Genomic DNA, 15,447 nt, shown 5'->3' with positions numbered 1-15,447 from the left:
CGCACTTTCTAGGGCCCCGCGCTAAATGCTTTCAAGCTATCAATTCCAGCTCAGTGATTCTGCACTTTCTCTATTACTATAATACTATACTGCCTTCAACTTTGATGAAAGTTAGCGATTTGTCGTATTATCTGGCTGTATAGCAAATTTAAAAATACAATTACTTTACAGTTGTAATATTTATGGGGTTTTAATAACATGCTACAGGTCCCGCACGATGTGAATCCGGCACTGCCCCCCCCCCATATTTATTGTATCTATTCACAGCCCCACGTTACTCAATTTCAACACACGAGTGCAATGGTGGAGACAATTGGGCCCTCCTGTCTGTCACGTCAAGCCCCTTTTCTGCCCCCTGCCTTGAGGCATCGTCAGCGCGGCCACAAAGCGCCCTCCAGAGGAGGGGAGGGCGGAGCAGCTGTCCTGGCCACTCGTGCAAGCTGAACATTCGCTCGTGAGGTCGGCGGGAGGGTCGGAGGACTTCGGTAATACGCGAGTCAGAGTACCGGGGCCAGCACCTCGCCGCATTCAATGGGTTCTATGATCTCACCGTGAACTGCCATAACAATAGAAGACAATTGGTAAATAAAAGCAAAAGAGGTTTTCCTCAACAGATGCGTGTATGTATGTTGAACTTCTTTAGCGCCGTACATAGCCAGCCTTGCTAATCGGAGGTGCATGCAGAGAGAACCACGTGACCAAGCTGTCCAGCCGATGACAGTGTTCAGGGAGATTCATCATCACGGCATTGGCTTGAGGCCCGGGCCATTGCTTCTTATCCGTTGCTGGCCCCTGAAACGGTGATTGTGTATTTGTCCTCTGTACATTGATTGGAAAAATGTAACATTCTAAAGTAAAAATGCGCAGCATTAACACACTGTATATATTTAATTACTATTATTATTATTTTACCAGGTAAGGCCTACTGAGCTACATAGCTCTTTTTCAGAAGCGACCTGGACCACAAATGCCAGCTCAACGAAATGTCTTATCACGTGGAAATGTATAACAGCCCAATACTCTAAATGCGTGATTCTAAATCTGGAGGTAAAAACCGGAGGACTCGGAGAAAAATCCATGCGACCACGGGGAAAATATGCAAACTCCAAATATACAGGCGTCAAGGTCAGGATCGAACCCACAACCTCATGTATACCAGACGAGGGAGTTAACATCTCACCAAGAGTAATGCTCATGGTGTTTTGTTGAAAAAAAACAACAACAACAACAACAACTATACAGCCAGCCACCAATATTCATAAAGCAGTTGATTGGCAGGGTGCGTTTTTTAGGGTAGCGTGTGGAAGAGTAGGCCAAATTCGCTCTCTCGAGGGGCTCTCTCTAGAGCTTTCTCTAGTGGAGGTCCTTCTACCAGCTGTGGCGTGAGCCAGCAATTGCAGGGCAGAACCTTTACCCTTTATTCATATTATGACAACCAAGAACACGACCGGGATGAACTGCAGACTCCCAGCCGTGAAATAATTGAAAAAGTAAAGAAGTGAGCCTCACCTGGTGAGGCTGAGAGAGTTAAGAAGTGAGCCTCACCTGGTGAGGCTGATAGAGTCAAGAAGTGAGCCTCACCTGGTGAGGCTGAGAGAGTTAAGAAGTGAGCCTCACCTGGTGAGGCTGAGAAAGTTAAGAAGTGAGCCTCACCTGGTGAGGCTGAGAGAGTTAAGAAGTGAGCCTCACCTGGTGAGGCTGAGAGAGTTAAGAAGTGAGCCTCACCTGGTGAGGCTGAGAAAGTTAAGAAGTGAGCCTCACCTGGTGAGGCTGAGAAAGTTAAGAAGTGAGCCTCACCTGGTGAGGCTGAGAGAGTTAAGAAGTGAGCCTCACCTGGTGAGGCTGAGAGAGTTAAGAAGTGAGCCTCACCTGGTGAGGCTGAGAAAGTTAAGAAGTGAGCCTCACCTGGTGAGGCTGAGAGAGTTAAGAAGTGAGCCTCACCTGGTGAAGCTGAGAAAGTTAAGAAGTGAGCCTCACCTGGTGAAGCTGAGAGAGTTAAGAAGTGAGCCTCACCTGGTGAGGCTGAGAGAGTTAAGAAGTGAGCCTCACCTGGTGAGGCTGAGAAAGTTAAGAAGTGAGCCTCACCTGGTGAGGCTGAGAGAGTTAAGAAGTGAGCCTCACCTGGTGAGGCTGAGAGAGTTAAGAAGTGAGCCTCACCTGGTGAGGCTGAGATAGTTAAGAAGTGAGCGTGGCCTGGCGAGGCTGCAACGTGTTATGGCAAGGCAGCATGGCTCAGCACCGGGACGACAGGAGAGCGCCTTCCAACGTTCACTTGAACTTGGGAGTACGGCGCCTTGACTATGCCTTTTGAGCACACCCCCACACACACACCGATTGTCAATTTAAGTGGCGTTTCATAGTAGCATTGTGTATAGACCAACACATACCTGTCACCCCCCTATCAGTGCCCTACCTTATGACAGACAAATTCAGACCTTATAGATCACCCCGTGCCCTTCTAAATCTCAAGGTGCATGCTACAAAGTCCCATCACAAGGGAGAAACACAAATAGACAAAACAAATTGCCCGTATTAAAACGGCTGTACGCCGTATAGACCTGAACACTCAATTTCCCTGTGCAGGAATACGTGGTAAACCGCCGTGTGGGTTGACGCGGTGTGTCAACGTCAGGCGACGGGAGTGATCTCTATACCAATAGGGTTTTTCCCCTTTTTTCTGGCAACAAAACTGACACCTTTTGCAAGGAATCATGCTTACATTAACCACAATACTTGCAGTCAAATGCAAACAAAAAACAATACTCTGATCATTTATGCATTGTCTTTGAAACTGATTGGTCCACACCAGAGACAACTTTCTTTAGAGCCTAGTCTCATATGGTGTTCGACCAGATGACGCCAAAAGGCGCACAGTTCAAAGACAACGCACTACCAGAATAATGAGATCTCGGGGTGAGCAAGCTACACCATGGGACTTCTTTTGCCAGTACCAAAATATACGAATAGGGTTTTTCCCCTTTTTTCTGGCAACAAAACTGACAAAGACAATGCATAAATTATCAGAGTATTGTTTTTTGTTTGCATTTGACTGCAAGTATTGTGGTTAATGTAAGCATGATTCCTTGCAAAAGGTGTCAGTTTTGTTGCCAGAAAAAAGGGGAAAACCCCTAATAGTATATTTTGGTACTGGCAAAGGAGGTCCCATGATGATGGGAGTGATCTCGTTCGTCTCAGGTGTTGTTCCCGTGGCTGCTCTCGGTGATTAATGCCGAGCCTGGGCCAGCCACTCTCAGCCCCCCGGCACGCAAAAGTCCGTGTGGGAGCGGCTCACTGGCAACAGGCATTCAACGCCAAAAAAAACCACACACACAAAAACGCGGACATATTCATCTCTCTCGACGGGGATTCGTGCGTGCATTTTTTTTTTGCGAAGCACCTGGTGGAGACAAAGAGAGAACAGGAAAAATAAATGCAACGCTGCTGTCAAAACATTCGCTCGCCCTCTCGGTATGCGTCAGCTGTTTACCCCTTTAAGCTTCGACCCTTCGCAGCGCATTTTTGTTTGCCCAACATTTCAGAGAGGACGTTGTTGTTGTTGCTGCTGTTGCTATTGTTGCCTAATCGTTAGGCAGCGGAGATCGTACGCGTGTATTGTGCCGTTTGGGGTTTTTTTGCGGATGGGTGGAGAGGCAGAGTCGGCGTCGCTGGGCACCGCCTCCCCCACGGCTCCCGGAGCTGACGCCGTTTTCATTTCATTCAAACCAAAAAAAACCCACAGCAACAAACTCACCCCCCACCCCCACACGCACAACGAACTGCCCTGGCCGAGCGTTGCGCAGATGCCGAGCGTGCATTTTTACGTGGCCAGGGTGAGAAACGTCGCCGATGTTGCACACAAACAATTGGTGCTGGATGGGGGGGGGGGAAACCACGTACCACATTTAATTGGTATTCACATACATGGGCAAGTAGGGCCCCGCGTATGTCACACCCCCCGCCCTCGCCGCTGTTGGACGGGAGTCGAGGTCGTGGAACCCCAAACGTGGCTCGGTGGAGGTCCCACGACCTCGGACGTCGCCGATTTGTGAAAGGCGGCGCTGAGCACACAAGACGTGGGAGCGCAGGAAGAGAGTCCAGCAATCAACGCTGCTGCTGCCCCTGCTGCTGCTCTGTCCTGCGTCGGGCCTACTGCCGATGAGAACTGCAGCGGGCGTGGGGAGCACCAATTCCACACCCAGCAACTGCCCGGGATTAAGCCCTGCTCAGCTTCGGAGACCCTTTTCCATTTGACGTTGACGTCGGCGATATTTGTGGCCCGTATTTGAGGTGATTATAAAAAGAAGAAAATGACAGAAAAAATGTTTTGACAATAAAAAAACGACACACGGTTACCAGAAATTATTCAAAACGACCGCTGCATTTCACCGTCCTTCTGTCCCCCCTTCGCGCGACCGCTCTGCCCCGTGTTTTCACACGGACAGCAGAACTGTACTTCTTATTTGTGGGGGTGCGAAGTAAAGGCCCGGAACACAGCCCCACTAAATATAGACCCGAGGTGGCTTCTGCTGCTGCTGCTGTCCGCCTGCACAGGACCCCAGCGAGCACGGCCGCTGCCGGCAGAGGAACACAATCGTGAGCCATCGTTAGAGCAACGACAATCACGGCTTCCATATGAAAATGATGAGAAAACCCAGCGCAATAGAACGCGCAGTGCAGGCCCTGAAAGCCGGTCTGCACTTTGCGTGACCTTGTTTCACTGCTGCCCATTGGGACGGTCACACTTTCTCAAATCTTTGGAGCTGGTGTTCTTACGCAAGGCTGGACGGCTGTTGTAGACATGCAAATCTCATCTTGTTGCGTTGTTCAATGCATTCGGCAAATAAAAGTTTAACCATTCTTTCCCGTTGTTATGAAACAGAAAATAGTTACGTTTTGTTCCGTACTGTTGGGTTGCGCTTATTTTTTCTTCAGTTCAACCATTCTCGGTGTCTGAAGAGCATATTCCTTGATTACCTTAACATTCCCCTGGCATGAAACGAATGGAACAGAAAGCAATGCTCCGTAACCTTCTCGAAGCAAACTGTGCACAAGTTCCTAGACTCAGTGAGAAGGCCTTGGGGTTCAGGGGTCTCAAGCGAATGGATAAGATGAGGACTACTTTGCGAGCAGTAAAATAGTGGAGGCCCCAAGGGTATACTGGTGCCTGTCATAGGAATGAGGATTCTACGCAACTCTCTTGGGTCCACCAATGGAGTTGAGAGCAGCCCGGTGCCTGAGAGAGCAGTGAGACACTTTGAGTTGCTTTGTTGTCAACCCAACACCACTGTACTCAATCCAGCACTGTACTCAACCCAACGCTGTGCTCAACCCAACACTGTACTCAACCCTAACACTGTACTTAACCCAACACTGTACTCAACCCTAACACTGCACTTGAAACTATACTCAACCACACACTGTACTCAAGCCCAACACTGCACTCAACCACAACATTGTGCTCAACCCAAACACTGTACTCAATACTGTACCTAACCCCAACACTGTACTCAACCCAACACTGTAATCAACCTAATACTGTACTCAACGCCAAAACTGTACTCAACCCAACACTTTCAATCCTAACATGGCAAACGGTATTGTTTTTTATTACATATTTTGCTGAATGGTTCAAAATTGCATTGGAACATTCCAGAGCAACAACGGAATGAATGTGTAAATGAGTCACTTCTGATACACTAATAGTAGGAGGGAACACACCTTTATACTAAACCTTTGGACACTGTTCACACACGGGGTAACTATAAATGGGTCAGAACAGCCGGCATGCTGTCTGACCTACGACGCCGAAGACGAAGACGTTGCACCTTGGGTTTCAATCCACCGACAGACAGCCCTTATCCAGCCTCGGGACTTCCCTTTTATGCCCCCCAGTGTGGCCTGGCTTTGCCCTCGGCCATGCCCCCTTCTGGAACCTACCAGAAGGTTCTGGGCCACCTATCACATGTCCCCTGCCTGGCTCTGCTCTTGGCTATGCCCCCTTCTGGAACCCACCAGAAGGTTCTGGGCTATACCTCACTTGTCCCCTCGGTCACGTTTGCCCCACATACTTTACCCCGGCCTATCACGTGCTCCACCAGCCAGCCGGGGTGCCACGTCCTCATATGCCCCCTTCTGCCCACAGCCAGCGCCACGCACCCTAGTGACCCACTCCGTGGCATTGCATGCTCTGCTGGCAGAACGGCTGCCACACCCTGCTCTGCCGGGAGGTCGGCCGTTATGCCCACATTCCCTTTCTCTGTCAGTAACCAGCGCTACACGCCGTAGTGACCCATTCTCTGTCACTACATCACCCCCCCCCCCCCCCTTAAAAAAAACAGCCGTCCCGTCTTACCTCCATACCTCGTGCAGCGGGACGACCCACCATCAACCAACAACAATCCCGATGACAACAATCGCAACAAAAACAACCATTAACCCCCCACCCCCCCCCCCCCCGCGAGTCAACACAACAACAACAAAACATTTGTGAATGCACCATAATAAACCCAACCCCCAGATTATATACAATACCCGACGACCACTGGCACGCCACAGCCCACGAACACAGGAAGGTCCCAGTTCAACCAGCAAACACAGCCCGGTTCGTGTCTGTGACCACTTGCCAGACGGTGGCAGAATAAATAGGACTGGGGCGGTTATTTAAAACGTACAGTTTTTGAACGGGTCCTCGTCGCCGGTCCCCCAGGTGGGACAAGGGCAGGTTCCCTGGGGACCTCGGGGACGACTTGAAGATGGCCTAATGGGCACGGCCCCTCCCGGAAAGAAGATGGGGGGAAGAAGAAGCGGGTGTCAGTCCTTCCTCCCTCATTTGATGGCTTTTATACGGCTCAACGGGTGGTTCCGCGGTTGTCAAGTGCTGGATTCCTTTGGGCTCGGAGGAGCGGAGGTCGACGGAGTGGAAGATGGCGCTAGTGCGGAGAACTGTCCCTGCTCGGTACGGCATCCCTTGGAAATGTAGCCCCGCAGGCCACACTTGAAACAGGTGACGAGAGCCCTCCATGGTGGAGTGACAGTTCTCCCTTGCAGTTCCCGCTCCTGTCAACGTCCCGCGTCGACTTTCCCCCGTGGACTCCCAGCCAGTAATGCACAAATTTGAGGGGGCTCCTTATCCTCAGGCTCTTCCACTTCCCCCAACTGTCCTACACAAGCGGCCACCCCTACTCGCCATCGCAAATTACAATGTGCCTGTATGCATGGAGCCACCTTAATCGAAGTCAGGTCGTCCTCCTCCATGGTGGGCAGAAAAATGGTCATTTCCCGCGCCAACGCCAACAACCTCTCCAACACCAGGGAGTCCAACCCCGCTTGCTCAATCTTGGGGTGTACGGCTTGGGCCAGCGACATCAACGTGCTATGGAAGGCGAGGGGCGTCTCGGCCTTCCCCCGTCTTCGCATTGCAATTTTTTGTCGCACATTGGATGGTGGATCGAAGATAGCTGCCATCTGGCATATGCCTGTAACGTCGTCCTGTCCGTCGGGGGAATCGCATAAAATGCCGCCAAGGCGTCGTCATCCAAAGTCGTAGGCAGTGCTCACAGCGCCTCAACATCAGTCCATCCCGCGAGCGCACATGTAGCAGCAAACCGCCTTTGAAAGGCAGCCCAATTGCCCCGGCAGCTGCTTTCATACAAACAGCAACCGCTTCTTGAGGGTGGGCATCTCCGCGCACGAAGTTGGCGGCGAGTCAAATTTGACGGGAGCTCTTTCCCACCAAACCGATAAAATGGCGGCCGCTCACATGGACTGGGGCTCCGCCGTTTCCCACGCTCAGCTAATGGCGGCGGCGGGGCTGTCCACTAGCCCTTCTCGAATCACGTCTTCCTCCAGCTCCTCCACGTCCATCTCCACCACCAGCGCTGCCGCCGCAGACAACAGGTCCGCGAGGCACGCATTTTGTATGCGGCGTCCTCCTCCTGATGGCCGCAGCGTGGAGTCGCAGCCTTCCTTCCACTGCTCCGCCGGAAGCGCCTCCTCGGGATTATTTTCCGTGGTCCCGGGTCCCAGGGCTGTCTGGGGAATCACCTTCCCGCCATCTTCCTCGTCCGAAGACACCACGGTGAATGTCTTTCTCAGCGGCAACATTGACATTCTAATTTTAACTTTCCCTAATTGTTTTAATTCATTGTTAACATTTCTGGCACCAAATGTAGTGAGTCACTTCTGAGACACTAATAGTAGGAGGCAACACACGTTTATTCTACACCTTTGGACACTGTTCACTCACGGGATAACTATAAACGCGTCAGAACAGCCGGCACGCTGTCTGACCCACGACGCCGGAGACGAATAAGTAACACCTTGGGTTCCATTCCACCAACAGACAGCCTTTATCCAGCCTCGGGACTTCCCTTTTATTCCCCTGGCATGGCCTGGCTCCTCCCTCGGCCACGCCTCCTTCTGGAACCCACCAGAAGGTTCTGGGCTAGACCTCACGTGTCCCCTCGGCCTAACACGTGCTCCACCAGCCAGCCGGGGTGCCACGTCCTCATATGCCCCCTTCTGCCAGCAGCCAGCGCCACGCACCCTAGTGACCCACTCCGTGACATTGCATGCTCTGCTGGCAGAACGGCTGCCACACCCTGCTCTGCCGGCAGGTCGGCTGTTACGCCCACATTCCCTCTCTCTGTCTGTAACCAGCGTTATGCGCCGTAGTGACCCATTCTATATCACTACAAATGCATAGCGACTGGTTCCAAACTAAGATTGTTGAATCCCTCAAAGGGCAACCCTTGAAAGTCATTAAAGAGTGTGTCAACCATCCATTGCAGGCGTGTTCAATTGCCATCCCTGGCAATCAATAGTATTCAACTAGTATACACTAAGCAAGCAGAATGTATATTTGTAATGTAATTAATCTGTATTTAACAATTCAACCCCCGACCACCCTGCCTCCCCATGTAATGCATTGTGCACAATGTAGGGTCGCAATTTGATCCAAGAATCAATTGTTATTTTTAGTTCGTCTTGTTTCACACATTTCCATCTCAGTTGTATCATTTCTGTCAGCCGACACCGTAAAGATTCATGATTTCGTCGATGTCTGCTACGCTGTGGCTGCCAGATGGATGTGACCGATGAAAGATGAACGGAGGCGAGCCGTGAGTTCGCTCTCCCAGCCACCGTGTTACAGAGTTGCGATTGGCGTAATGTTAACTCCCTCGCCTGGTATACTGAAAGATCATGAGTTCGATCCCGGCCTTGACGCCTGCTGTATATTTGGAGTTTGCGTGTCTTTTTGCCCGTGGTCGCGTGGAATTTTTATGCGGGTCCTCCGGTTAGTCCCTCCACATTTAGAATCAACATCGCGCGTTTGGAGTATTTGGCTGCGATAAATGTCCACATGGTGATAAGACACTTCGTTGAACTATCCATTTGTGGCCAGGTCACTTCTGAAAAAGAACTATACAGCTCAGTGGACCTCACCTGGTAAATAAAAAAATATTTTTAGAGTTAGATGAAATGATAACTCCATTCAGCCACAGCTTTGCTTCTTCTCACCGCAGTATCTTCGCTTCCCCAGCGATAACGAGCACAACGACAAAGTGCGCATAGCAAGCCCAACTTGTGTATACCGTGGTGGAGTCATTCACAGCCTCGCCACCACTGGGCCAATGGCAACAAATGAAGATTGACAGCGACAGGCAACACGAAAGGTTCAGGCGCAGAAGCAATCGTTAAACATTCACACGTCTACTTAAACGTATATACACACAATGCTAAATTGTGTAAACACAGGCGACGGAGCGGCTACATGTAAACATGACATGAAGACCGTGGAAACGTCTCCCTCGACTCGTAACATGGGTGCCTGTGGTGCCCGTGTGTGGGAGCGTGCCTACTCTGCTACGCTGCGCGTGGATGAACCTGAGAAAGGCCAATGCAGCCGCGGCAAAACTCGGCACTGAACTGTGGAGAGAGCTCCGGCTACCTTCCTGAAAGGGCACAAACTTATGCAACCCTGTGACCAAAACCAAAGTGGCACACTCAAGAATGCGTGGGTTGTTATCACATGACCATGAGCAGTCAATCAAGGTTCTGATCCCAGGCCAAAAATGCAGTCTTAGATTGCAAACCTTTATTTTTCCTGAAAACCACACTGCTGGGTGTATATTTCAGCATGCAACCAAAACCACTTTGTTGGATGACAGGAGGATATGACCCTGGATGTATATGCAGCCTAATACTGGGCAGATTCTACCCAGTTTCACACCTGTGGTAGCAGCCAACAATGACCTTCATCTCATGTAATGTTTCAAACATTTTATTTCAAAGCCTCTCTACACGTCTCCCACCAATCTCAATGCACTTATTAACCAATGCTGTACATTTAGTAAGTCACCGTTCTTCTGGAAGACACGGGGCCAACGCTTCCACAATGGATCATTCAACAACCGTGCGTGGTGTTAATTCACCTGTTGTGAAAATATTGGGTCTGAAATCAGAGTATCCATAAATTGATCACCCTGTATAGGTGGAAAGCTAAAAGCAAACGAGGCAATGATTGTATCAGTCGCCAGTCGAAGCCAAGAAATGATCGTTTCTGTCTACAGCACGGCTTCCGAGTCTTCAATTATCCAAAAGCTATAAGCTGGTCCAGTTGTGCGCTGTATGTATGTCTGTTGAACTTTTTTCGCACCATAAGTAGCCAACCGTGCTAATCGGAGGGTGCGGGGGAATGACAACAAACTAAACACAAAAAGCAGTTCTAAAGAAATGAGTTTTGAATCAAGATTTAAATGTGCACAGCTCCCAGTGGCTTCCTGATATCGGAAGGAAGAGCGTTCCAGACGGCCGCAGAAGCGCATCTGAAATGTCGCGCGATGCTATGACTGTCTTTAAAGTGCAGTGACCCAACTGCACTCTGCTTGGGAAAATAAGTGATCAGAAATGCGATGTCCCTTCCAACAAGTCTGCCCATCGTGGGAGAGGAGGTCAAATTCCTTTCAGAGGCGCTCTCTAGAGCTCCCGCTAGCATAGGCCCTTACCACCAGCGGTGGCGCGAGCAAGCAATCGCAGGGCTGCACCTTCACCATTCACACAGCCACGCACGCACTCTGCAGAACACACGTGATGTGCATCGCGCTGGAGATAGAAATCACGTGGGAGACGCACGCAGGACGCGCCGTGACGCGCGCGGACGCGCAAGACCCTTCCCGCCGATTGTTGAGAAAGTTCTCCACAACTGGCCTGACCCCTCGTCCGCGCGTTTCCACGGGGAAATACGGCGCGTCACAAGCGAGCCCCCCCCCTTCCCCGGAGCCCAAGTGGCATTACCTGAGCAGAGGCCAGGTGACCTTCACGACCCCAGCCCCGCCCGCTGCACACGGCGCGGGTGAAACGACAACGCCACTCCGTACTTTGAAGCGCGAGGCTTGGACAGGAAGATATAAATATTGGGCGCTGATTTACTGTCATGCATTGCTGAAGGTAACGTTCTTGTTATCAGCGCACGTCTCGTTCCGAGGAGGAGGTGTTGGAGGTACTAATGCATTTTTAAAAATACTCCGCGTCGCTTTTGCACGCTTACTTTGTCCCTTCGGTTATGTTCCATTCCTCGGTGTTATATCCATACAAGAGAGATCCAAATTTAGTTGTTTTCATTTATTTTATTTTATTTCTTGAGATCCCATTGTGTGTTGTGTGTGACCACTGTGTTCTGCAACAACACGGCTCTCCTGCTGAATTTGGCTGCTGATTTGTTTTGAAATTCACCGCGGTAATTAAAGACAAGTCTCTACCTGGTATTATTTAGAGTGGTAGAGGATGCTTGAAGAAGGAGTTATTATTCCTTTGGCTTGGCTGGTGTGCGTTTGATACGCCATGATGGCGCGATGTTAACTACCTCGCCTGGTATACAGCAGATCTTGGGTTCCATCCCGACCCTAGCGCCGGCTGTATATTTGGAGTTTGTGTGTCTCTCTCCCTGTGGTCGTGTGGATATGTCACCGGGTCCTCCGGTTTTTCTTCCACATTTAGAATAAATCAACATACGTTTAGACTATTTGGCTGCTGTAAATGTCCACACGATAAGCCACTTCGTTGAGCTATCATTTGTGGCCAAGTTGCTTCCGAAAAAGAGCTACATAGCTCAGTGGGACTTATTTGGTAAAAAAACAACCGTAACAGAGTATGCAGAGTAATAACATCGATACTTCTCAGCTCATTAGTGATTTAGTCATCCCTAAGAACTACATAGCTGTCGACCCATACGGTTCTTGTACAGGGAAATTTAGTTTTTAGGTCCATACGGCGTTCAGTAGTTTGAATACGGGCAAAACAATATCTGTGTTCTCCCTTGTGATGGGATTTTGTAGGATGAACGTTGAGATTTATAAGGGCACGGGGTCACTAATAAGGTCTGAATTTGTCTGTAATAAGGTAGGCAGCACTGACGAGGGATTGACAGGTATGGAAGTATTTTGTTCGGGCACTGCTGTCATTAATTGTGCCTCCCAACTTCCACGATTATAACATCAGACAGAGAGGACGCGCACAGCGCCACTCCAATGACATTCTCGTTTGCTCCGCTATCAAATATGTATCGACTGTAAAAAAAAAACAAAGATTCTGCTCAGCAGCTTCACAAAGAACATCGTTCCGTGTCTCATTCCCCTTCTTTTGATCTGAAACGTCTTTCTTTGCTCATGCTGTGATGCGGCGCCTCTTGTCGACGTGTCCGTTATAACTTCCTTGTATATATCCACGGCCAACGGTGGTGCCTGCTGAAAGCCTCAAGGGGAGTGAAAGAAAAACTCTATTTTCGTGACAAATGAAACCCAAGCCCGAATGTTATCCGACACTCGTTGAACTCCATACACGAGTCTGCCGCTCGAAATGTCGCACGAGACGTAGTAAACTTGCGCGCGCGCGCGTGCGTCTCTCTGCCGGAGATGTCTCAATCAGCGCCGCGCGCACCCAACCGGGACAAGGCCGCCGACGGAACGACGCCGGGTGGGGGGGGGGGCGCAGCGAAGGATTCAAAAGACGGAGCGCGGCTCGCGCGGAGCGGCGAACGGAGAAAGAAGAAAACTCCATTGCTCAGATTAAAACCGAGAAGGCAAGCGGGGACGTGTGTTTGTCGGGACAGACAAAAAATACAATTGTAACGAAGAGCGTTAGGAAACGCGGGGGTTGGGGGGAGGGAGGCTGACGGTGAAGGCACAAGAGGCGGGGAGCGAGCGAGCGACGGAAATGCCTTCGGAGGTGTCGAGCGCGGAGGAAATGAATACGGGGGGTGGTGGTGGAGGGCGCGTTTCGGAGTGAGATTGATGACGGCGCTGTGGGATGGAGGGGCCCGCCGCAGACATCGCCGCGTGAGGGGGGGGGGCAGGCAGACGGGGCGACACGGCGGCCGGGATTTGGGGGTGACAATTGACCAACACTCCCAAGTTTTGTTGATTGCTTGCAAAAGGTTTCCATTTGGTGTTTGAGTGGCTTGGCACCTCCTATTTTATTTCCATAAAGCAGAGGTGGGGAACCTTTTTTCTGCCAAAGGCCATTTGGATATCTATAACATCATTCGCGGGCCATACAAAAATGATCTGTAATATTTGGTCAAACATTTCATTAACTCACCCCTAATGTGATGGCTGGAACTGCTTGTCTTTGGTGAGGCGTGTGATGTTAGCTGGTATTGATGATGATGTTGCTACTCGCAACTGCTTTTCCAGGTTTGCTCCTAGATTTATTGAATTTCGAGTCCCGCCTGCGGTTGCTTGGCAGGGCAACACCAAATGATTTCGCGGGCCTTATACGGCCCGCGGGCCGGACGTTTCCCACACCTGCCATAAAGGATAAAACCTACAAAAAAATGTCATACTTTGATACTGTCAAAAAGGTCCTAATTTGTAGCTTCTCACCCCGAGCTATAAATGCTCTGATAGTGCATTGTCCTGTACTTTTCGCCTTTTGGCGTTTTCTGGTCTGACACTGGTTGAGATTAGGCCCTAAAGAAGCTGTCTCTAGTGTAGGCCAATCAGTTACAAAGACAATGCCACATATATTATATTTGCATGTTCACCACAAGTACCGCGTGTGCTTAATACAGATTTGATTCCTTGCAAAAGGTTTCTGTTTGGTGTTTGAGCGTCTTAGCACCTCCTGTTTTATTGCCAGGAAGGGTAAAACATGTTCTTATTTTTTCATACTCCCAAGTTGCTCGCCATGCAAAAAGTTTACCCAAGACATGTTTTTGAGCCGACAGCATTCGACGCGAGTTTCGAGGGAAATTCATGGACGAATGCTGACACGCAAAATGTGCGTTGCAGATTTAAATACAACGCAGTGCTGTGCATAATTGTGACAATAGTGAGTGGCTTTGCGTGTGAAACCCGCGTCCTAGCAGACTATTTATTCCGTATGATTGTGCTCGTGCCTCGGTGAGCCTCACGCCTCTTTAGCAGTGGGTCCTAGGAAGTTTTCACAGTAGGGGGGATGCGATGATTGCAGATTTACAGGATTACAAATAAATGTGGTACCTTGATGCAGGCTCACAATGGCTTACTTTAACATCCACCGTCAAGCAGACCGGGGAGTAGTTTTTTTTTATTATTATTTTATTCTGGTTCCTACTCGCCGCAATATTAACCAGGTGGCGGCCGCTGGAAATTCGAACCGCGACCCTCTGCAAAAGACGCGCGGCGAACGCAGCGCCACAACCCCGCCGGACCCAGGGCGACGCCAGCTCAAGGTGCGAATTCACCGCCATGGCCCCAATGTCAGCAGCAGCAGCAGCAGCGACACACAACAGTGACAAGTTTAACCGACACAGCTTTCACACACACACACATGAGAATCTGCCCCATTGTTATCACAGTTTGCAAGGCTTTCTTCAAGGCGGCATGATGATAATAATGTCGATAGAGGAAAGCGGAAGAGAAGATATTATCCTTAACACTGGATGGTAAAAAAAGGTTACAAGGTAGCTATCTATGAGAATGTTCGTGGAGCGTCTTGGGCCGATTGCATCTTGTAACTAGCAGGAATATAACATTTGTGACAGTTTCACAGTTCTCAGTGGGAGGCCGAGCAGCAGCGATCTCTATCTGAAGCATAACAGCTGAACAGACTGCAGGAGCCACCACAGTGGAATTAATAAAAATTTATGTTGTCTGCGATTGCTCGACCTCGTACGCTTCACCTTTCTAAGCTGCCGTGCCAATGCCCCATCTTGTGCCGGAGAGACGCGCACGAGGCTCCCCGTGACAGTTTGAGGAAGCATTGGCTGCAGAGCGGCTGCCACGTTCATCATTGCACAGTCAACGAAACCAGTCCATCGTTTGTTCATTCTCATCCTTCAACAGCAGAGCCCAGCTCTTCAAGTCCCCCCGCCCCCACACTCGTTCCCCTCCCTCTCCCTTCACACCTCCACTCACATCTCAAGCCTCACCATGCCCGTAGTCTCTACAGTCTCCCCCAACACCCTCA

The 15,447-nt window shown here is 50.2% G+C and overlaps 1 protein-coding gene across 7 annotated transcripts in view; it reads right to left on the bottom strand.

The window, feature by feature from the left end:
* The window catches only part of LOC144943612 (semaphorin-3A-like), a 163,023-nt gene that overhangs the window by 88,749 nt on the left and 58,827 nt on the right, over positions 1–15,447 (bottom strand). The window contains exon 2 of one of the 7 annotated variants that reach the window (XM_078871224.1): positions 2,158–2,304. The exons of 5 other annotated variants lie outside the window; for them this stretch is intronic. The gene's annotated coding sequence lies outside the window, so the exon portion shown is untranslated. Of the gene's footprint in view, positions 1–1,509; positions 1,538–2,157; positions 2,305–15,447 lie in introns of those variants that run through there. One more of the 7 variants, XM_078871225.1, reaches the window with a different exon arrangement.

The sequence above is a fragment of the Lampetra fluviatilis genome, chromosome 32, assembly GCF_964198595.1.
Source record: "Lampetra fluviatilis chromosome 32, kcLamFluv1.1, whole genome shotgun sequence".
Taxonomy (NCBI): Eukaryota; Metazoa; Chordata; class Hyperoartia; order Petromyzontiformes; family Petromyzontidae; genus Lampetra; species Lampetra fluviatilis.
Note: the sequence above shows the minus strand (reverse complement) of the source record. Positions and strands in the feature narration are given on the sequence as shown.